Source organism: Haemorhous mexicanus, chromosome 7 (assembly GCF_027477595.1).
Source record: "Haemorhous mexicanus isolate bHaeMex1 chromosome 7, bHaeMex1.pri, whole genome shotgun sequence".
Taxonomy (NCBI): Eukaryota; Metazoa; Chordata; class Aves; order Passeriformes; family Fringillidae; genus Haemorhous; species Haemorhous mexicanus.
The window spans coordinates 10,605,473-10,628,186 of record NC_082347.1 but is presented as its reverse complement, the minus strand read 5'-3'; the positions used below and the strand labels follow the sequence as shown (position 1 = coordinate 10,628,186).

Genomic DNA, 22,714 nt, shown 5'->3' with positions numbered 1-22,714 from the left:
AAAGTGTCATCTCTTAGTAAGGGGCTGCAAAGGGTTGTTACAGCAAGGTTGAGGATCAAGCAAGCTTGTAATTTCTGTCTTGCTCACTTTTTTCAGAGCAGATAATTGATCAAACAGTAGGAAAAAATCTGAGGGTGCAGCAGGGAAACCCAAAACTTACGGGGTCTTGCCCAGTAAGCAGCTCTAGAAAGCCACTATCAAAATAAAGGGAATTTCCCTGCAACCTGGCCCACAATTTCCCTTCCAGGAGTGAAATCCAGCCAGCCTGCAGATCACCTGCTGTCCTCCAGCCCTAAAACACTCACACCCACCTTAAAACACAGCTTTGCCCCAAGCACTCAGCAAGGCTGCTGTTCAAAACAAGAGGAATCAACCACAGTGGTCACCAGAGGCAAAAGCACAACAGTCAAACAAGAAATTCAGCTGATCCCAGTTATCCCAGGGGAACAGGACTGCAGGACAGGAATATTTAGAATGTTATTGCCTAAAAGCAGCTCATTTTACAGCTCAAAGCTCTTCTCATTTGAAGGCTGCTGTAGACACAATCCCTGCTTCAGCAGAGGAAATAAAATGTGCTGGACCCTGTTGCCAAGGCCAGGCTACTGAGCCTGGGGGATTCTCTGGGAGAAGGCAGGGGACAGTTATGTCCCACCCCACTGGTTCTGGAGCAGTTATCAATTAGTGCATTTTCCTGGGCTGAATCCTTATCTATCTCTACAGGCTCACCAGCCCAGAGCTCCAGATCCATGTTTTTCTTGGGATATGGTTTGGTTGTTTTCCTCCTGCCAGGGAATTCCCAACCAGCAGCTGGTTCTGCCCCAGTTCCTTACATCCATAAACTGCCTAATTCATCAATGGACTTATCTCTTCCTGCTGCAACAGCAGAATTAAGCAAGTATAAACAGAAAAAAAAAACCCACACAGACCTTCACTCACTCCTGCTGTCTTCCAAGCTGGAATTTGCCTGTTGTGATTTTAAACCAGACTTTATTTCCCTTTTTTTCCCTTACACCTGGGAGAAAAGTAGTTACACAGGCATGCTAAGTGCTAAAATTAGCTGGTTTGCCTAAATGCAACACATCAACCCAGCTGCAGCACTTCCTGAGGTACAGACTACACAGTCAGCAAGTCACACAAGATCCTCAGTGCTTAACTGAAGAGAAAAAAGGAGGGGAAAGAACTGTTTTACACCTCTGAGAGCACAGGAGGGGCAGAAAGGCAGGCTTGTCATACACCAAAAGGCTCTCACAGCACCACCATCACCTTTATAAAGGAGATCTCCCTCCCTCTTTGTCCAAAGACACTTTCCAAAGCTGGAGAAAGTCATTCTGAACCACACAGAAGTCGTCATGCAGGAGGCACCAGAGCTGGGGCCAGCTGCCAGCTCAAACAGAGATTTCAGTCCTTGCTGCCAAAGCACAAACAGCAACAGGCAGAATTTAATGTCAACACTAAAGCAGACAAAGAGGTTGGAATACAAAAGTGACCTTCAGGCCTCACTGTCCACTCCATTTCTTCTCCAAACACCAGTGAAATGACACAACTGTCCCAGTCAGCCCAAGGAAGCCATCAGTCTGGCACAGGCAGAGCAAACCCCACCACAGTGCCCTTTCAGTGGTGACAGGGCAGTCCATGGCCACCTCACCTGAGACCTTTCCAAGCCACTGCAGAGCATGGCAGCACAGCAAATAAATCTGTCCCCTTCCCTTTCAGAGATCTACAAGGGTTATCCTCACTTCAGGGAAACTCTAGCAACCTTTTTGCCTTCCCCAAATCTGTTTTTTTCAATTTGGGGTCAGGCAGCAGAGCTGGGTGGTGACAGCCTGCACTGCTCAGCCCCAGCTGGAGCTCCCTGACCAGCAGAAAGTCTCTCAGCACAGGGCACACACACAGCAATAAAACCTGAAATCAGGGATGCTGTCTCATTTCCCACTCCTCTGCACAACACAATTTATTTTTAGGTCATCACTCCTGATGCAGGACGGAAAGAAAGGATGGGCACAAGCACGACAGCTGCCAGCAAACTTGGAAACACTAAAAATAAGACATTTCCACTTGATGTTTTGTTAAAACAGCTACACCTTCACCTCACACTGAGTATTTCTGGAGCCAAGATTTGTACTGGCACATGGATGTCACCTTCTCATGTGACTTCCCAGCAGGCACAAGCTGCTTACAGAACCTGTCACCATCCTAAAAGCTGTGCCAGGAGAGGGTCAGGTTGGACATCAGGAGGAATTTCTTCCTGGAAAGGGTGGGCAGGGAGGTCACTCAGTGCTCTGGGCTGGTGACAAGGTGGGGATAGGGCACAGCTTGGACTCCATGGTCTGGGAGGTGTTTTCCAACCTAAATGCATCTGGGAGCCTTGTGAGCTACAGCAAATGCTGCTTTTTGTCTCTTGCTTCACAGGGAAAGAACAGGATTGAACAAGCTGGGTCAGGTGTGGGGGAGGAATATTGAGCAGGTGACTCCTGAGAGGTGGCTGAGCAAGGAAATGTCTGCTATGAGGAGCCAGAAGTCAGTGAAACTCCTTTCCAAGTCCCCTGAACCAAAGGCAGCAACCAAACCCAACACACCACATCAGAGCAAGAGTTGCACAGGGAAACCTGGGCAGCAAGTCCTGCACAAGGCAGGAAAAGCAGAGCTAAGGAAAAATCAGCAAACTGGCCACTAGCAAGCACAAGCACACCTCCTCCTGAAGCAGCTCTCTTGCTGGAGAGCCCATTTTCACCTCAGCCAGCCAGCAAGGCAGGGATGCACACCCACAAGTGCCTTCAGCAGCCTGAAGCTCTGCTGCAGCTCCTTCCTCCCCCCTCTCACAGCGAGGCTTTTTATTTCTTAAACGCATCAAGCACGTCTCACAACCCTCTCACAGCCACTTAAAGCCAGGGGTTAAGTGCAGCTCAAGTGAGGCAGCATTTCTCCTGTTACACTAAAACTGGCTCACATGTTGCTTTTTCTGTTGGTGCCACTGGCATCAGAGGGAAGCAGGAGGGAGCTGGAAGGCAGCAAGTGCAGGTACAGGCACAGGAACCCAACTCCAGGGTGGCTCTGCACAGGCTGGGCTGCAGCCTGCTCCCAAATCCCACACACAGAGCCTGTCCCTGAGTGTCCAGAGGCAGGGGATGTGCTCTCCAGGAGCTAGGATGGCTCTATTCTCCCAAATCCCACAAACAGAGCCTGTTCCCTGGCTGTCCAGAGGCAGGGGATGTGCTTTCTGTGCTAGGATGGCTCTATTCTCCCAAATCCCACTAACAGAGCCTGTTCAGGGCTGTCCAGAGGCAGGGGATGTGCTCTCCAGGTGCTAGGATGGCTCTATTCTCCCAAATCCCACAAACAGAGCCTGTTCCCTGGCTGTCCAGAGGCAGGGGATGTGCTCTCCAGGTGCTAGGATGGCTCTATTCTCCCAAATCCCACAAACAGAGCCTGTCCCTGAGTGTCCAGAGGCAGGGGATGTGCTCTCCATGTGCTAGGATGGCTCTATTCTCCCAAATCCCACAAACAGAGCCTGTTCCCTGGCTGTCCAGAGGCAGGGGATGTGCTCTCCAGGTGCTAGGATGGCTCTATTCTCCCAAATCCCACTAACAGAGCCTGTTCCCTGGCTGTCCAGAGGCAGGGGATGTGCTCTCCAGGTAACAGGATGGCTCTATTCTCCCAAATCCCACAAACAGAGCCTGTTCCCTGGCTGTCCAGAGGCAGGGAATGTGCTTTATTCTCCCAAATCCCACAAACAGAGCCTGTCCCTGGCTGTCCAGAGGCAGGGGAAGTGCTCTCCATGTGCTAGGATGGCTTTATTCTCCCAAATCCCACAAACAGAGCCTGTCCCTGAGTGTCCAGAGGCAGGGGATGTGCTCTCCAGGAGCTAGGATGGCTCTATTCTCCCAAATCCCACTAACAGAGCCTCTTCCCTGGCTGTCCAGAGGCAGGGGATGTGCTCTCCAGGTGCTAGGATGGCTCTATTCTCCCAAATCCCACAAACAGAGCCTGTTCCCTGGCTGTCCAGAGGCAGAGGATGTGCTCTCCAGGTGCTGGGAGTGCTTTATTCTCCTAAATCCCACTAACAGAGCCTGTGCCCTGAGTGTCCAGAGGCAGGGGATGTGCTCTCCAGGAGCTAGGATGGCTCTATTCTCCCAAATCCCACAAACAGAGCCTGTCCCTGGCTGTCCAGAGGCAGGGGATGTGCTCTGCAGGTAACAGGATGGCTCTATTCTCCCAAATCCCACTAACAGAGCTGTTCCCTGGCTGTCCAGAGGCAGGGGATGTGCTCTCCAGGTAACAGGATGGCTTTATTCTCCCAAATCCCACTAACAGAGCCTGTTCAGGGCTGTCCAGAGGCAGGGGATGTGCTCTCTGTGCTAGGATGGCTCTATTCTCCCAAACCCCACAAACAGAGCCTGTTCCCTGGCTGTCCAGAGGCAGGGGATGTGCTCTCCATGTGCTAGGATGGCTCTATTCTCCCAAATCCCACAAACAGAGCCTGTCCCTGAGTGTCCAGAGGCAGGGGATGTGCTCTCCAGGAGCTGGGAGTGCTTTATTCCCTCGTGGCAGGTGAGCAGCAAAGCTCCTGCCAGGGCATCACACCCAGGGAGGGACCACAGACCTCAAATTCCCAGCAAGGCTTTGCCCTCAACTGCCCCACACATCAAATTCAGCAGGAACATTTCTCTCCTCACACTGGCTCGAGTCTCCTGGGAAAAGAAACTCTTCTGGGCACTGCAAAAAAAGAATAAAGGAGCCAGCTGCACACAGGGAATCCAAGCTGGGTTTGCACTCTATTCATTGGCAGCAGGTAAAGTTACAAGATGACACTTGTGACAGGCAGCTGGGTGTTTAATTAGTCTACAAGGCAGCTCTAAGAGCAGCAATTGCTCTGTGCTAACCATCCACACATCCCCAGACTGGTGCAAAAGACCTCTAAACCTCAGGAAGAGATTTTAAACGGGCTTACCACCAACATTAACAAGTTGCTGGAGTTGAGAGGTCGCCCCTGTGGAAGAACAGCACAATGTGTCCATAAATAAACCAACTCAACAAAACAAGTACAGCTGAGCCCTGAGGAAGCAAAATAAATTAAACAAATTGAAACTTCCAGCTACAGAAGTTATGTCAACTTTCAGAGGTTCCCATAGTTTGCAGCAGAAATTTGTTTCACGTGCTCAAAGCTTTCTTCCCTCTGTCTTGGCTTCAAACCATCAACTTGGAGGAGGAATTTAACTTGGAAAAGGTATTTTCTGGATAACACACCCCTGCCAGGCTACAGGAATTGCTTTTTAATCTTGCTTCTTTCAGGCATTGCTGTAACAATCCTCCTGTGCAGGTAAATAAACGGTAAGGGATGGTCATTTCCCAGGCTTTGATGGGTGTACAGGTAGAAATTCCATATAAAAAACAATATATCCTTTCAGAGTTAGCTTTGGAGAGCTCTCTGTTAGCTAAGGCTCTGCCTTCCTCCTGGAAAAAGCCCTTTGGGACAGGCAAACGTGGCCATGCACTCTCAGCATGAGATCTGGCACCTGGCAAAGTCCTGCTGGCCATTCTGCAGGGGCGTTTGGCTGGAATTCCACAGCTTTTCCTGGAATTCCACAGCTTTCCTGAAACAACAGAGCTTTCCTGGAATCCCCACCCCCCCAGCAGCAACAGCTCAATCCTGAGTCCTGCAATTAGTGACCAGACACTTTGACTTTGAGCAAAAGCAGGTTGTGATTTAACTCTGACCCCATTCAGTCCCATCCACTGCCCCTCAGCATCCCCCCATTCCCACCCCAAAGTTTTCACACTTGGTTTTTGCAGTGGTTTTGGTATTTCAGCAGGAGCTGCCTTCCCCTTCTACTCCTGAAAGTTTCTGTGGTAAACTTTGACACCCAGTTACCAAACTGTGGCTTTTGAAAGACACACAAGTTCCCTGATGAAACCAAAACACTGGATTGGAACAGGAGGGAGGGGATTCCCTGCTGTGGTTTGCTCCTCTTAAAATACCCAGCTGGGAGTCTGAAGGCTGCACCTGCACAGATATGAGGGATTAATAACATCTTCCAAACAAGTTTGTGAACAAGGAAAATACTTTTGCACTACTTCCCTTTTTGAGAGGCCATTTCCTGCAAAGCATCCTTTACTCAAGTTTTCCATTAGCTCTGTAAATGCCAAACAGTCTCTTCCAGCTTCAGCAGTTCATCAGATGATTTTTGAAAGGTGCAAAAGCTCTACATTGGCAGGAAGGAGAAAAACTGAGCTCCACAAATATATTTGCAAATTTGACCTGAACAAAGCAACATATTTTTGCTAAAAATTAAGAGAAAATTGGGGGGAAAATTGAGCTAAATCTTCCATAAAATGGCAAAGTGCTGCTGGGGCTGCAGACAAATCCTGTGCTCAGGAGGAAGGAGTCACTATCAGTAGAAAAGACCTTCCCTGGAATGCACAAATGCCTTGTTCAAAAGGGGTAACAGGAACATAACAGCAAGAGGAGCACTGCATAAAACCACCAAAGTCATCACTACCATTTGAAAATGGTTGTTTGTCCCCATTTCTGTGGAACAGCCCAAACCAGGGATTGATTGTCTGCTTTCAGTTCCCCATGTAAGCAAGAAATTTAAGCTCCCTTGTCCTCAGAAATACCAGCAGTACAAGATATCCCATTTCTCAGCTACAGAAACTTTTCTATTGCAGATGTGACAAGCCAGCTGGCCTCATATCTGGCAAAAATGCAGTTTCTGGATCCACCTCTCCAAAACTGGACACACCTAAGCATCAGGAATCTGTTCCATCCCTCTAAGAGCCATCTGCAATATCTTGGGGCTCTGGCCAAGCAATTAATTCCTCCTAATTGCTGGAGTGGGACCACCCCTAGCTGGAATTGCAGCCAGCTCTCCCTCCCTGCCCTGCCCTGCCCTTGGGGGGATGCTGATCCCTGACTCCAGCTTCAGGCACTGTGCTGGGAAAAGCAGCCCTTGGAAATGGGATCCTGGCTGCACTTCTGGAGGTGAATGTGCAGGGGGATGTCCTGCAGGACACGCAGGACCTGGCACAGTGACACCTGGCAGCACTGGGATGCCTCCAGCTCCATCCTGGCTCACCACAGCCAGCTTGGGGAGAAGGCAGACACATCCCCTGACAGCCTGCAGGGCGAGGATCCTCCCTCCTCTGCCCTGCAGCTCTGCTCAGTGCTTTGGTTCCTAAAGGGAGGGGAAGGAAGTGTGGCAGAGCATCCTCCCAGTCCCCACAACCCACACTTGGAGGGGTGTCCCTGTCCCCACAATCCTAAATTTTGAGGGGTGTCCCAGTCCCCACAACCCCACACTTGGAGGGGTGTCCCAGTTTCCCTGGAAGTGTCCCAATCCCCATATTCCTGCACTTGGAAGGATGTCCCAATCCTGCATTTTAAGGGGTGTCCCAATGCCCCCACTCCTGCACTTGGAAGTCTGCTCAACAAACTGACAGGGGAAAGGATGAAAAACAACTTGGATGACACAAGCCAGCTGCAAAAAGGGGAGCTAAAGTCCCAAAAGCAGCAGAAGGTTCTGCCCTCATCAAATACAGCCACAGATCTTCCTACTTAGGATTTAAGATGGACTGACACACCCTGCAAAAGCAGTTTAATTAAGGAAAAAATAACATATCCTCCATAAACTGTAATACAAAAGAAAAATCAACACAGCCCCTAAATTTCTGACACTGACCCTACCAAGCCAGGCTTTGTTTCCTTCTTCATAACATGAAAAATCCAGTTTATGTTTTAATGACTGAATCACCAGTTGCTACCAACTATCTACATCACTTTCATCCCCTCCCTGAAGTTTCTAGGAAATTCACTGCATCTGTACATGGCAGGAGAACCCAAGTTTGAACAGCATTCCTGCATTCTGAGCCCAGGGAACAGCACACACTAACAGGGGGCTGACCTGGCAATGGCAGCTGCTGCTGAAATGCCAAATTCCCCTCCCCTCTCCCCAAAAACCCCAAATGCAGCACAGGGGTCTCCAAAGCAAGGCAGGACTTGGGGCTCACAGGACTGTGGAGGTGGGAATGGACACCAGGAGGTGGGAATGGACATGAAGAGGTGGGAATGGACATGAAGAGGTGGGAATGGACACCAGGGCGTGGCAGTGGACACCAGGACATGGCAGTGGACACCAGGAGGTGGGAATGGACATGATGAGGTGGGAATGGACACCAAGAGGTGGCAGTGGACACAGAGGAACAGCAAGCAGACCAGTCCAGGAGAGCCACAAGGACTGCCCCAGAGGTGATTTCCAAGTGTGTGATTTTATCTGCATTTCTGAGCCTTGCACAAACCCCCCTCCCTCTGATGCCAACAGGCAGCACCAGAGGTGTTAAGCCAAACTTGGGAATATTTGCAAAGTCACGCTGAGAATACTTGTATTAAAGGTCGTGTGGCTTTGCTGCACATCAGTACTTCCATGGAGGAATTGTTTAAGTACACAGCTCTGTAAGCACCTAAGAAAGGGTCCAGATAAGGAATAGCTCTGCTCCTTCTCCTTCTCTTCCTACTCGTCTGAGGCACTGCAGGAACGGTGCTGCCCTCACCCTGCCGCTGTAAATCACAGCAATAAAAACCCCAGTTAAAACCAAAAAGGTACTTTGCTCGAGACAATCGGGCAGGACAATCTGTCTTCTAAGGGCCTGACTTGAACACTTCATTTTTAAAAGTCCAGCCCAAATAAAATAAGTAGGATAAGTAGGTTATTAAGCACTCAGCAGTCCCTTCACATAAATGTCCATGGAGTAATTCACTGCTTGTATGAAAAAGGAAATGTTTTTAAAGCAGACCAGGAAAGGAAACAAATCCTCAGAACCAGAAGATAATATTGCCTCCAGAGAAGCCACTACAGAAACCATTCCTCTTTTTATTTTAATTCTTCACCCACTTTTAAGGCTACAAAGATAGTGGCATCAGCATGTTCAGCTCTCCAAATTCTCCTCCTGTCACTTTGCAGTGTCTGTGGAAACAAATGGACTTTTCCTCCCTTCCAGCTGAAGTCTGTGGGCCTCTTCCATGACCATCAACACCACAAAGACAAAAGGGTGCAAGAACTCTACACCACCATTCTGCACTCAAGCATTGCTCCAGCACCCCCAAATCCAGCAATCCCAGGCAAAGAGACTCCACAACACCTTCCCAACAAGGAGTAGCACCAAGTGAACAGGGAACAGTCTGGTGTGCAAATGTTACACTGGAATACACCCCACAATCTGCACTGGGCTCTATCCCAGCTATCCTAATTTAGGACAGTGCTGGAAGCAAACAAGTCCAGCTGTCTGCACACATCCTGTCACTGCACTGGCTATTCACCACCTGCAAGTGTCCTCCAGTTATTTCCAAAAGCAAGACGCACTTCAGCTCAGTCTACTGCAGAGCCTCAGCTGCCTCTTGTTTTCAAATAAAAATAAAACTCAACAATACCTCAGTCACAAACACAAAGTTTGTTGACACAGCTGACAGTCACTGCAGAAGTTACTCTTTAGGGGTGCAGAAAATGTCATTAAAGCTTTGCATGAGCCAGACCCAAAAGAAGCCCATTACTGGGCTGCTGTTTCCCTCAGTGCTGTTATTTCCCTCTTGATAAGGCCCCACCCTGCCAGGCAAACCATAGAGCCTGTCTCCAAAACCTCATGGAACACCCTTTAACACTGGAAATGGAACATGAAGACAAGGTGAGCGGAGAAAAGCCTGCTCTTTAACAGCCATGAATTCAATCAGCCCAGAAAGCTCACTGGGAACAGATGTACCCCAGCCTTGGGTTTCTCTGGGAATGAGAGCTGAACCTGAAAGCAGAGGTTCAGTGATAGGGATCAGAGGTTACAGCTCTGAGGGTGCCAGGGTGGGAAGCCTCTGCCTGCCACAAGCCAGCCTGCCACCACAACCACACCCTCACAGAGGAACACAGCAGTGTTCCAGGCTGGGAAATCCAACAGGCTCCTCTCCAGTGAGCACAGAACTGTGGAATGGCTCCATCCTGGCTTGGAAGGGACCTTCAAGCTCACCTCTGATCAGAGTTCTGCACCTGCAGTGAGCCCAGAGTTTGGAACCTGCACCTTGCAGAGGTTGGGAGCTCCGTGTCCCCAGAGCTGCCCGTGTCAGGAACACACATCCAAACCCCCTCTGCAAGGTGTCAGGGTGTCTCTGCATGAATGCAAAGCTCCCACCCCATAATACTCATGGTGAAAAGTGCAGCAAGGCAGAGGAAGCAAAGCTTTATCCACGTCACAATTTCTGGGAAGCTCAGAGCAGAAGGGCCAAGCTCTCCCTGGGTTATTAACCCATGCCTGGGTTATTATCCAATCTTCAAATAAACACAAGTCATTAATTTATTAGCATGACATCACATCCTGCAGGTTGGATTTCAACACACGGCCATAACAGTGGAACCACGTGAAGAAATAAAACATTCCCTAGGATTTCTAATCTGCTTTCCAACCTTTTACCTTGGAAAGACTTAAATGAATGTCCTGAACATGGAAACAAGATCCCCAGGGAGTTAATAAACAGCAGTCAAAACAATCTATAAAGACAAACAACATTTTCTAGAGTGGACAATTATTTTAAATATTTGCTCATATCCAGCTACAAATGGGCAGCATTAAATCCCAATTACAGTGTGAGGGTGATTACAAAGTTATGAGGTTAAAGGAGATTGTTTGCATTAAGTACAAGAAGTCTAACAGGAAGAATCATAAAAGGATTTTAGACTGGCAGCCACTCAATAAAGTGGCCAAGGAAAGTTCCCTGCAGACAGTTATAAATGATGCTGCTCAATTCACTTGTGCCCTGATGGACCATGAGTTAAGGAGCAGCAGTCAGAAATTAAGATAGCTAAGGAGTAGTTCATTAAGAACATCAACTCAGCTGGCCAGGCTCAGAGGAGAAAACAGCTAATGGCCTTTGGTGCATCAATCTGGTGCACCTGGATCCAGTATCAGCTGGGTCTCAGGTTCCCTCTCCTCCCCTGGCACTGAACCAAGCTTGCAGGGTATCTCCCCACACCAGCTGGGAATCCCTCTCCCCAAAGCAGCCCATCTCCTTCTTTGGGCATTTTCAAACCCCAAGGGGACCCTGAGAAACCTGACATTTCTTTGGGGTTAGGCCTGCACAGAGGAGGAGGTAATATAGATTTGCCAGTGGTTTGTGACCATCACCTCCCCAAGTATCCTCCCAGCCACTTAGACTTCCTGAACCCGTGGCTGAACTCTGGCATTCCCTCTCAAAAACATTTTCATTCTTGGATACAAGACACGTGGCTGGATGGGTCTGTGTCTTCTCAGCACAGACACTCAATTTTTTGCAAGCAAAGGAATTCTGAACAAACCATCAGAACTCAAATAATCCCCTTCTGATAAATGTGCTTAGGGCCCTGCTTTTGTTTTTAAAATGGCCTTTGATAACCCATCTATTTATGTTTTGAAAGGGAGAAAAAATGAATTAGGAAATTGCACAGGCACAAAAACAAAGGCAATATCTGACAAAGAGTTTTGTTAATTTGTGGGTAATTGCTCATTACTGCAAAATAAGGTTTTTTGCAGTGTTTCACGGAGAGTAGATAAGAACCCCCAGCACATTACTGAGTATTGCTTTTGGCAAAGGCCAGCTTCTCCCAGGGTGGAGAGGCTCCATAAAACCACAATTCCATTAAATAGGGATCCTGACATCCTAAAAGCACCCGGGGAAAGGGAACAATGTGTTCTGTCGAGTCATTTAGCAGGGATCTTCACGTGCTTGCACTCACCCTTCTCTGTCCACTCTTGCCTTGCTCACAGCTCTGCTTTGAACATCACCTCCCTCCTCACTGCCTCTGCTGAGCACCCCAAAGTCCAGCCCTTTGGAACATGGGTGCTCCCCTCCCTTCCTCTAAGTCTGCTTTACTTTCTTATTCCACTAAAATTGTATTCCCCAGACTCTCAACATCCCACAGGCCACCGTGGGCAAGGGGCAAAGCTCACCCCCAAGTGCTGGATTTTCCCTCCCAGTTAAACCAAGTGGGTTTTGAGCCCTGGTGCAGCACAGAATCCCAGGATGGTTTGGGTCGGAAGGGACCTTAAATCCCATCCAGTGCCACCCCTGCCATGGCAGGGACACCTTCCACTGTCCCAGGCTGCTCCAAGCCCTGTCCAAGCTGGCCTGGGACACTTCCAAGGATGGGGCAGCCACGGTTTTTGTGGCTGCCAGCACGGAAGGACACCCTGGAGTGCTCCCTCTGGGAGCAGCTCATCACTCACATGGCCAAGCAGGTATTCCAGCAGCAATCCCTCTCAAGGCACTTTCAAGGTCTTTTTCATCATCCTAACAGCAGAGCCATTTTTAAGCCTTTCAAATAGCTTTAAATTAACTTTCCCTGAGAAACTTTTCCAGAACAATATAAGCTGGCTATGTAAAACTCCAGGCAGGGACACACAGAAGACAAAGAGCTGAGCTGAGAGAGGAGGAGACACTCGATTTTGATGGAGCTGTTTCATTACTATGTAGATTCAAAGCCATTCCTGCAGTTACTGAAGCACTACCCCAGCCCTCCTAGCAAGCAAAAATCCATTTAGTGTACAAAAAGGGCTTTTACAGCTTTGGCACAGTGCTCAACTGCAGAGTCAAACTTTTCAATGCCTGATAAGATTTTACTTGAAAGTGGCAGGAGAGCTCATGCCAGGAGCCTGTATGAAATGCCAGCTCAGTGGCAGAAGGTCAAAGTCTGGTATCAGGAGATTTAATGGAAGTGTTTCCAGACAAACTTCTTAAAAGCACTGTGCTATCTAGGGAGGCACAGATTTACACACTTGGAAAGCCAAGGACCAATCTTTACGACTCTTTTCCAGTCCAGGGTTATTTCTTTAACACTTTACCTCACAAAAAGCACAGCAGCAGGGTCTCCTTTTCTCTGCCTATCCAGCCCTTGGGTATTTGGCTGAAGTTAAGAATAAAGAAGTGTTTAACGGTACAGTTTTTGGTTTAGAGGAAAAAAAATTACATCAACAACAAAAACCACCCCACAGAAAACATCAACCAAACAAAAACCACCCCAGCCCCTCCCAAAACAACAAACTCTCAGGCGCAGAAGTTGCTAATATCCTGAATAAAAACCCCAGAAGACAGCCACAGACAGCTGAGTTTAAAGACCAGCAGCCCAAACAATTAACCTTGCTCCAGCAGTGCCTAAAACTATGGCTGGAGAAGCAGAAATTTAAATTGCACTGAAAGGCTCAATAATCTTTACCATTTTTACAGAAGTATTTAAGGTTAAGTTACTGTCAACAATGACCCTGAGCAGACGTCAAGCATCAAGACTTTCAGCATAGTGGATTTTGCCAGCTGTCACCAGGCTGCAATGTACAAAGGGACACTAAAACCCCATCAAACCCTGATCTGTTTGCTCAGGGTGTCCCCTTCCACCTATGGATTCACTCACTCTTAAGAGCAGATTTGCAAGTGCTCCTCCACTCTCCCATTAAAGCATTTCAATTGTCTGCCTCGGCCATTTTAACAAATTCAAGTATAAGACTTTAAATTCAATTAGCACAAATCTCAGCGCTCCCAACATTAAATTTGCAAGTGACATTTAGTGGCATTCAACACACACGGAGCTAAGCTAATACACTAATGGACCAGCAAGGGAAATTGTAAAACACTCCCAATTGCAATGCTCTTTTTTAGTAAAGGAAATTAAAGGAGTAGGCTGCAGTGGACAGGAGGAGATGGCAGCTCTGAAAAATCCTTTTTAAGCCAAGCTGCAAAAGCTCTCCTCTCCAGATCCACCTGCTCAAAAGGGGTAATTTTAAGGCTCTTGCAGTCCTTCAGAAAGGATTTACCTGGTTTTACTTCAGTTTCTTCCTACCTTTTTTGCTGAAGGCTTAGACAACGCAGCCCCACTGTGTGCTGTTCCCCAGACACAGAGAGCAGGGATAAAATTCCCAAACCTTGTCCCACACAGCTAAGAAGGATGTGACAGTGCCCACAGCACCCCAAAGAGCCAGGCCAGCAAAGCCACCTGAGGAATTCTGCTACCACACCTGTGCCTCACCCAGCTTGCTAAGGGAGCTGCCAGTTTTCCTGCACTAGAAAAACCCAAAGCTACTGGACTTGAGAGATTCCTTTATTTGTGTGTGTTTCCCAACTGGCAATCTGCTTTGCTTTAGTTCCATTTAAACAGAAAAAACTACCTTCAAACAGTTTCAAAATCAGGGAGACACAAGGCAGACCAGGCTGGGAAGTCAGAGAGAAAAAAAGCCTTGGAGTCATGGCTCTAAGCAGAGGGAGATTTATTTTGTTGTGCATTTAAACCTAAGTAAATTAGCAAATCAGGCATAACCCAGGGAAGATGCTTTCCCAACAAGGGTTTATTAGTGGTTTTCTTTGATTATGGATGTGTAATTGGACAGCAGCAGCACACGAAGGAAACATCAACAGGACTCGAGATTCCAACTGTCCCCCTCGAGATTTGCTCCCCTGATTTGGATGAGTCAACTGTAAAGCTCAGCATCAGCAGGAACTGCTTTTCTTTAAGAAACATGTTACAGACTCCAAAATTAAGTTTACTCTTTCCAGCTCTTGATCAAGGACTATCAGAACAAAGCTCATGAGTTACTCTCAAGAATTTGTTTTTTTTTTTTTTTTCTCCCCTCAACTAAAACACCACATTTGGTAAGACCAGAAACAATACAGACAAATATTTTAGAGATTTAAATCCCAGAATCCCAGAATGGTTTGGGCTGGAAGGCACCTCAAAGACCCTCTCTTTCCACCCCACTGCCACGGGCAGGGACACTTCCACCAATCCCCACTACACAGTTACACCTGGCAGCTTAACAGGATGGATGTTCTTTCAATCCATGAAAGGCAAAGCAACCTGCACCAAACACTGCCTCTGCTCAGCAGATTTTCAAAATAATAAAATATGATGATGAAATCATCATAATAATCAAATAATAAAATATGATGATGAAATCATCCCAAAAAGCTGGTAGGTTTCACACAATCCTCAGTCTTCTGCATTTCCCCCAGCATTTTGGGGAAGGAGGGGGACAGGATTTAATAGTTAACTTAATGATGTCACACCACACACTTTGGGAATTCAAGCTATATTAAAAGCTGGAGATTCCATGCAGAACACCAGCCATTCCAGAGGGCTCCTGCCACTCTCTGTGTGCTGGTGCCCTGGGCCCAAAAAGCCTCCAATTACACCAAAAATCCTTTGGAAAGCACTGCCAGTACCTGGGAGCTGAGTTTGTGACCATCAGATCCAAGAAACCTCTGAAAAAATCAGGTTTTTGAGCTGCTTTTCACTTCAGAGCTGAACAGTTGGGTTTGATGTGCTGCACTTGAATCACGACTGAAATAGCATCAGGTGCTCTGCTCCACTTCAGCAAAGAACAGCCTGGACCTACCTGGCTGGGCAGCCTCAAAAATCCCTCCTGCCCTCCACGAGTCCCTGCAAACCACCCCAGGAAACAGGGACCTCGTGCCATGGCCAACAAAAGCAGCCTTCAGGCCTGTGTGCAACACTCCTTCACTTTTTGATGATGCTATATGGATTTATTCTATTACTCAAACAGGCCCTTTCTCCAACAAGGGTCTGGATTATTTCTGAGCAATTTTTTTTTTTTTTTCCCCTCACAGGATGTCCTGCTGCCCCAATTAAAAAGCCTTTAATTCCACAAGCATTTCTTACGGCCAGGCTGAAATTGCTTTTACATCTGAGTAAGTCCCAGGCCGCCCATATTTAGTGCAGCAATTAACCAACGTTGAGTGATGCACAGAGGCAGCAACCAGAAGAAGGAAGAACTTTTAAGTCACCATCACCCACAGTGCACGGGTCCAGTTCCAGGGAATTCAAGAATTATCTAATTATAAGTAGCACCTATTCAAGCTTGATGAGTGTTGAGACAAGCAATGAGATCCATGGAAAACATCAAATCACTGCCTTTTAACCATTTGAGCAGTCAAATAACATCCATAACACCTCCAAGTCCTGAAAATCATCCACCTACTTGGATTTATTAAATTTGTGTCACATTAGGAGCTAATTAATATGAGAGACACTGTTCCCAGGTTGATAATGTGGAAGGAGAAAGAAGCGTAATAACTTGGGAATCACCATTTGCTGCACAGACCACAAACACAGTCTAAAGGCATCTGAGCTGAATTTAGTTCTGCTCCACATGCCCAAAAACTCACAAAAATCACAGCAATCTCTGGATTTAGAGAGGGTTTATTACATATATTGTAAAAGCAGCCTTTACCTTTTGTCTGCCACCAACCAGGGCGACTGCCCTCTCTTTCCTAACTCCACACAACTTCACAAAGCTGGAGCAATTTTAACACCCACAAAACACTGCACAAAACAAACCAGAATGCAACCCTGATACAACATCCACTCCCCAAAAAAACACAGCCAAGCCCAAACCCACCAAGATCCACAGCATCACCTCCACTGACTTCAGCCAGGTGGTTTGCACTGGTTCTGTGTTTTGCACTGCTTCACAGAAGCCAAAAAAATGCTCTTTCAGCCATGTGGACCTGGGGGAGAAGGGAGTCTGAAGGCATCACTACAAATGCTGCTGTCACACCAGGCTGCACCATCAGCCAAAGTGACACGAGGACGTTCATCGACATCCCGGTGCTGCTCTGCTAGGAGAGCCTGCCTGCATCAGCAAGCTTCAGCAGCACCATGTCAATATGGCAGAGCTCCCATTTTTTACAAATAATCATCTTTTTCTCGCTCTTCCCGTCCTCACTCCGTGTATTTATGGTGCCTTGAAGGCACCGAGGCACTCTTTAATAAGGTTTTCACACGAGACAGAATAAATTAGAAACCTTGATCAAAACAGGGCCTCCAGCAGGAACACAGTACAAAGACAGCCCCATGCCTTATACACCGTGAAAAATCCAAATACTGCAGCCAGACAATCAGCAAACCATTCCATGAGCAAACAGGGAGCAACACCCTCCTGCCAGGGTGCCTGTGATGGAGAGATCTCTCCTTTTCACCCCCAGCCTGTTCGTCCCCAAGAGGGGGACAAAGCCATCACCCCCTTGCCACCCCAAAAACCTCAGTCCCAGCGAGGCAGCACAGCCCCAATGTCACCGCTATGGGATGGGATGGGATGGGATGGGATGGGATGGGATGGGATGGGATGGGATGGGATGGGATGGGATGGGATGGGATGGGGCTGCTCCCACTCACAGCAGATGCCTCCAGCTCCCTCTGGAGCAGGGAGCATGCTGCCTTTACATCCCAGCAAGCAGAGGGACCGGAGCCCCCAGGCTGAGGGGACCGGGCTCAGCCCCACACTGCCACCTGAGCTAAGGGGACCAGACGTCCCCGCAGAGCCTCTGGGGCAGGGAGCACCAGACCCGCCACTCCAACACCCTGGGGAGCAGGGACAGACCAGACCAGGCTGAAGGGAACAGAGCCTCTCCTGGGGCTGAGGGGGCTGCAGCCCCTCGGGCTGTGGCTCCAGAGCTCCCCCAGAACCACCTGCAACCGCCCGGGCTCGGGCTCCCAGAGCTCCCCGGGGACCCGCTGCAGCCCCACGAGATCGGGGACCCGCAGCTCCCCCCGAAGGGCTGCGGCCCCCCGAACCGGGGATGCAGAGCTCCCCCGGGCACAGCACCGAGCTGCCGTGGGCTGCCGTGGCCGCAGCCCCGAGCTGGGCTCCCAGCCGAGCCCGGGCTGAGCAGACCGCACCTTCGCGGTGCGCCCGGGGCCCGAGGGGCCCAGACCCGCCCGTGCCGCGGGGCCGGAGCTCTGTCACACCCCCGAGCTGAGCAGCCCGAAGCCCCCCCAGGAGCCTGCGGGGGCCGGAGGTCTCCTCGCATCCCCCGGGGCTGCGGGGGCCGCCGCCGGGATGAGGAGCCGGAACCCGCCGCGGCACGTCCCTGCTGGGGCGGCGGCGGCCGCGTCCCCGCTGTCACCGCCGGTGTCCCGTCCCGCCGCCACCCCCGGGCCTGCGCCGAGCCGGAGGCCGCTGGTTCGCCGCTCACTCACCGTGCGGAGCCGCGGCTCGCTGCGGGCCGGGTGGGTGCGGCCGCCAGGCGGGTCCCCGGGCGGTGCAGCGCCTCCCGCCCGCTCCCCGTGTCCCGTTTCCAGTACCCCGTTCCCGTGTCCCGTGTCCCGTGCGGCGGCCGCGGGCGGGGCGGGGGCACCGCGCGCCACGTGACCGCCGTGTCATCCCGGCCGCCATCTTGTGCCCGTCCCTCCCTGCCGGGGAGCGCTGCGCCTCAGCATCCCCATCCCCTTCCCATTCCTGTCCCCTTTCCCATTCCCTTTCCCAGAGGGATCCACAGCCCCCCCTGCCCAGCACAGCTTGGGATGCACAGGACCAGCCCGCTGCTCGCTGTGTGTTACAGAATCCCAGGGTCCCTGAGGCTGGAAAATCCCTGCCAGCCCATGGAGTCCCAGCTGTGCCCAGTGCCCACCCTGTCCCCAGCCCAGAGCACTGAGTGCCACCTCCAGCCCTTCCTGGGACACCTCCAGGGATGGGCACTGCAAAGCTCCCTGGGCAGCCCCTGCCAAGGCCTGAGCACCCTTTCCATGCAGAAATTCCTGCTGCTGTCCAAGCTGAGCCTCCCCTGGCCCAGCCTGAGGCCCTTTCCCCTTGTCCTGTCCCTGTTCCCTGGCAGCACAGCCCGACCCCCCCTGGCTGTCCCCTCCTGGCAGGGAGTTGTGCAGAGCCACAAGGTCCCCCCTGAGCCTCCTTTGCTCCAGGCTGAGCCCCTTCCAGCTCCCTCAGCCCCTCCTGGGGCTCCAGCCCCTTCCCCAGCTCCACTCCCTGCCCTGGACACGCTCCAGCCCCTCTCCAGGTCCTTCCTGGATTGGGGACCCAGAACTGGACACAGCCCTCGGATGGCCTCAAAGAAGCCACCCTGAACCCTTCTGAGGGTGCCCCCAAAATATTAAGTTCTGCCATCAGTGTAGCTTGCTCAGAGCAGCTGAGGTGTAGCAGGGTGTGAGTTCTCCTAAATCCATCTGGCAGCCTTCCAGTACCTAAAGGAAATCTACAAGAAAGACGGAGAGGGACTTTTTTAGAAGAGCATGTAGTGCCAGGACAAGGTGGAATGGCTTCCCACTGCCAGAGGGCAGGGTTAGATGGGATGTTGGGGAGAATTCCCTCGTGATCCTGGATTGGGATGAACATGTCCTGTCCCAGTATCCCCAAAAGGAGAGTGCAGGGTGTTGGAGCAAACTCTGCTACCTGCCTTTATTTCACTCTGCAGGAGCTCTACTGGCCATTTGGCTTCAGTTCTCTGTCAGCTCAGGAGATGTGAGAAGTTAGCTGTTGCTAATAAAATCTCAGTTAAAATAAACTCACAGGACAATTTAGCTTAGGGGCAGCCCCTGGGTGCCACCATCTCCAGGTAGAAAGAGGCTCAAATTTTGTTCCGTGAGCACTAACACCCATTTCAAACCTTGTGCTTCATAAATTATGACTTCTAACACAAAACTGTTTTTTTTTTTCCATGCCAAAAGGTCAGAATCATTTCCTGGTGCCCACAAAGGGGTCCCTGCATGTGCTGAGCCTGGTTCCCTGCAGGGCTGTTCCCCAGCGTGGGAAGATCTGCAAGGTCTGATGAAAACTTTTCCTGTATTTCAGGCATTTTTCCAGCCAGGAGATTGTGCAGATAGCACTGCCACACATCCAGCTCCCCCTGTCCCAGGCATGGGAGGATGACAACACACATGGGAGGGACTGGATGTACCGGTGTGTTTCAGTAACAATGAGCAAGAGACATGTTTTGCTGATCTTGGCACGTAAACAAAGCAAAATATAAAAAAAACTTCATGGCTTTTCCCAATCAACAAGTGATTGCAGACATTACCCAAGCAAAATTCAGAATTAAGCTTGAATAAATAGTAATTTATGCACTGGGACAGGTGAAACACAATGGTGTCCTGGGCCTCTGTAAAGACCTGTCAGATCCTGCACTTTCTAAAAATGGAGTTGAGCCATTCTGAGAGAAAATTCTCTGTGTAATAAAATGCAAATTTCGAGTCAGCTTGGAAGTTACTTAAAGTCTGCTGTGACCTGCAGCTCCTCACAGATTTTCATCAGTGCCACTGAAGAGTGGACAAGTTTTGTTTGACCTCAGGATCCAGACAACAGTTTTCACCCTGTGCAAACTGCTTGGTAGTTAGGAGGGGAAATGCAGCTGGAAGAGAATGGCTTTGGAGAAAGGTTCTGGAGAAGTCCAGGAGACTGGTGCTGGGGACACCAGATGCCAACAGCTTTGATCCTCTCATCCCTGAGGAGGGATTTATTTGTGAGCAGATCTAATACTGGCAGCTCTGTTCTGGTTTTTTCCCAGGCTGATCAGGCTGGCTTGCATGAGGAAGAGAAAACCAGGAAGAGTTTAGGATTAGGGAAGGCTTTTGGGGTGCTGCTGCATCTCCCTTGGGGCAGTGGAGCCTTTGGAGGGCTTGGCAATTCCAATTCCAGTTTATCTTTCCATTTGCTCCCCTTGTGCGATGCCATCAAAGCAGGGGGGGTTAAGGGGGTTCCTGCTTTTCAGCAGGGGCTGTTTCCTTCCTGACTATGGTTTCTTGCCATCCCATCTCACAATGCTCTAATAGGATTAATGTTGTTGACACTTCCCTGTACAATAAATCTCCCCTTCCCGGGGTTGTTCCCCCAGGATGGGCGTTTTCCGGCAGATAATAGCAACCTGAAGCCTGTGCAAATTGGTTCCCTGGGAGCCTGACCTCCCTGTTGGGAATGACAAAGGGGCCATCCAAGAGGCTTAGGAATGGCTGTCCTGAGCTGCTGCCTGGGCTTAATCCTGCTGAGCCACTGAAAACAGCATTTCCTGCCTGGCTACAGCCAACCCCCAAGTGTGGGGGACAGTCCACCAAGGCCAGGTTGGATGGAGCTTGGAGCCCTGGAAGGTGTCCCTGCCCAGGGATGAGCTCAGCTGGGGGTTTCTTCTGCTGGAGCTTCGAATAAATTGATTAATCAGAATCAATGTGAATGGATCAACAGTGAAATGCTAATAGGTCACAGTCATTAGGCACTGATCAATAATCCATAAATCGATGATGTTCCAATGGAAGAGATATTTTTATTTAGAAAGGTGTGCTGATTATTAGCATGCTGACACTTTATTAATGAAATCATATGAAACTAACTTAAGTAAAATTTCAATTACCTTCATCTTATCTCACTCACCATGGGTCCTTCTTTGAGGGCAGTAGCGACCCTCTACCCATCATTTATGCCACCACTTGATGACATCATTTTCCCATTGATGGTATTTATGACATCATTTCTGTGGATTGCATCATTCATTTAGTGCCTTTATCCATGACACCATTTACACCAAACAGCACCATCAGCTCAGTGTCTTTGAGATGTCATTTTGGGATCATTTTGACCCCATGTGACATCATTAATTCAGTGTCTTCACACCAAACCCTGATGTTGGATGGGGTTGTACTGACTGTGATGGTTTTAAAAGCCTTAGAAACAGAAACAGCCAGAGAGGTCGTTGCTCCAAATGGGCAGAGTCCCACAGCGCTGTGTCCCTGTCCCCTGATGGTAGCAAGGGCTGTTCAGAATAAGGCAGCAGAGCAAAAAATCAGAATTAAATACATGGTGAATGGAGTCGAGCGAAAAGCACAGTGAATCCACATGCTGTGGCTTTAAGGAACTGCAGGGCAGGGCTGTTAGCTGCAGTATAAATGGCAAAAGAGACCAAAATCCCTGGGTTCCAAAGGATGCAGGAGATTCCGATTCTGCTGCTTTGTTATTCAAGCAGTGATTAATGGTGTGGTGGCGTCATCCTCTCTGATCAGGATATTAAGCAGTGATGGGTTGCAGACAAACAGCATTATAAATGCAAGATTGTTTCAGATCATTAGGAAAATACGTAAACTCATTTCTTTAATTAATCTGGCTTTAATGGCTGATTGCTTCTGATTAAAATAGCACATGTCTGGGGGAAATGCGTCAAAATTAGAAGTCAAAGGAGAAACTCTTAACGGAGGGAGGGTAAAAACATTTCCCCATTTAAACAGAAGAAGAGAGAAAAACGAGGTGTGGAAGATGGTAAAAGAAGGAAGACAAGACAATTCCAAGGGGAAAGCAAGCCAGCAGTTCTCCAGATGGCAGAACTTGGGGACATTTGGGATGGGCTCTGCTCGGCGGGGCACAGCTGCATCACGGGAAGCCCCAGCCAGTCCCAAGAAAACCATTCTTATTCTTACAAATTCACTGTTAGCCCCTTGCCTCAAGACATCTGCCTCTTCCCAGCCTCTGCTGTGCTGTAAGCTCAGCCCTGAGGGCTGGCAGAGCCTTTCCCTCCTGTTTTCCCGGGATTTCAGCATGTTGCTTGCAGAATGAGCCTGCTGGCAAAGTGAATACAGGGAGCATCCGCAAGGTAATGTCTTTTGGTGGGTTTTCCAGAGGCACAGGCTGTCACTGCCTTGCCAGAATATCCCTTGGAAGCAGTGTCCTGGCTGGGCTGGGCACTGCTCTCCTCAGGGTCCTGGGGAACTGGATGTGTCCCTGGGCTTCAGGACTAGAAACAGGAGCACCATTCTGTGCCTTTGGTGGATCCGTGCAGCTTTTCCTTTAGTGCCATGCCAGGCATTTCCCGTGGGATAATGAAAGGGTGAGAGAGGATCTCAAAAACGGCTCTGGAATAAAAGCTGCAGCTCCCACTGGGCTGGAGATGATGCGTAGCCGTGGGGCTGGGAGCGGGATGGAGCTGACACAATTC

At 49.5% G+C, this 22,714-nt stretch overlaps 1 protein-coding gene across 2 annotated transcripts in view; it reads right to left on the bottom strand.

The window, feature by feature from the left end:
* The window catches only part of SGMS1 (sphingomyelin synthase 1), a 91,800-nt gene extending 73,673 nt beyond the window's left edge, over window positions 1–18,127 (bottom strand). The window contains exon 1 of one of the 2 annotated variants that reach the window (XM_059851081.1): window positions 17,988–18,127. The gene's annotated coding sequence lies outside the window, so the exon portion shown is untranslated. The remainder of the gene's footprint in view (window positions 1–17,987) is intronic. The other variant, XM_059851083.1, reaches the window with a different exon arrangement.
* Between the last annotated feature and the right edge of the window lie 4,587 nt (window positions 18,128–22,714).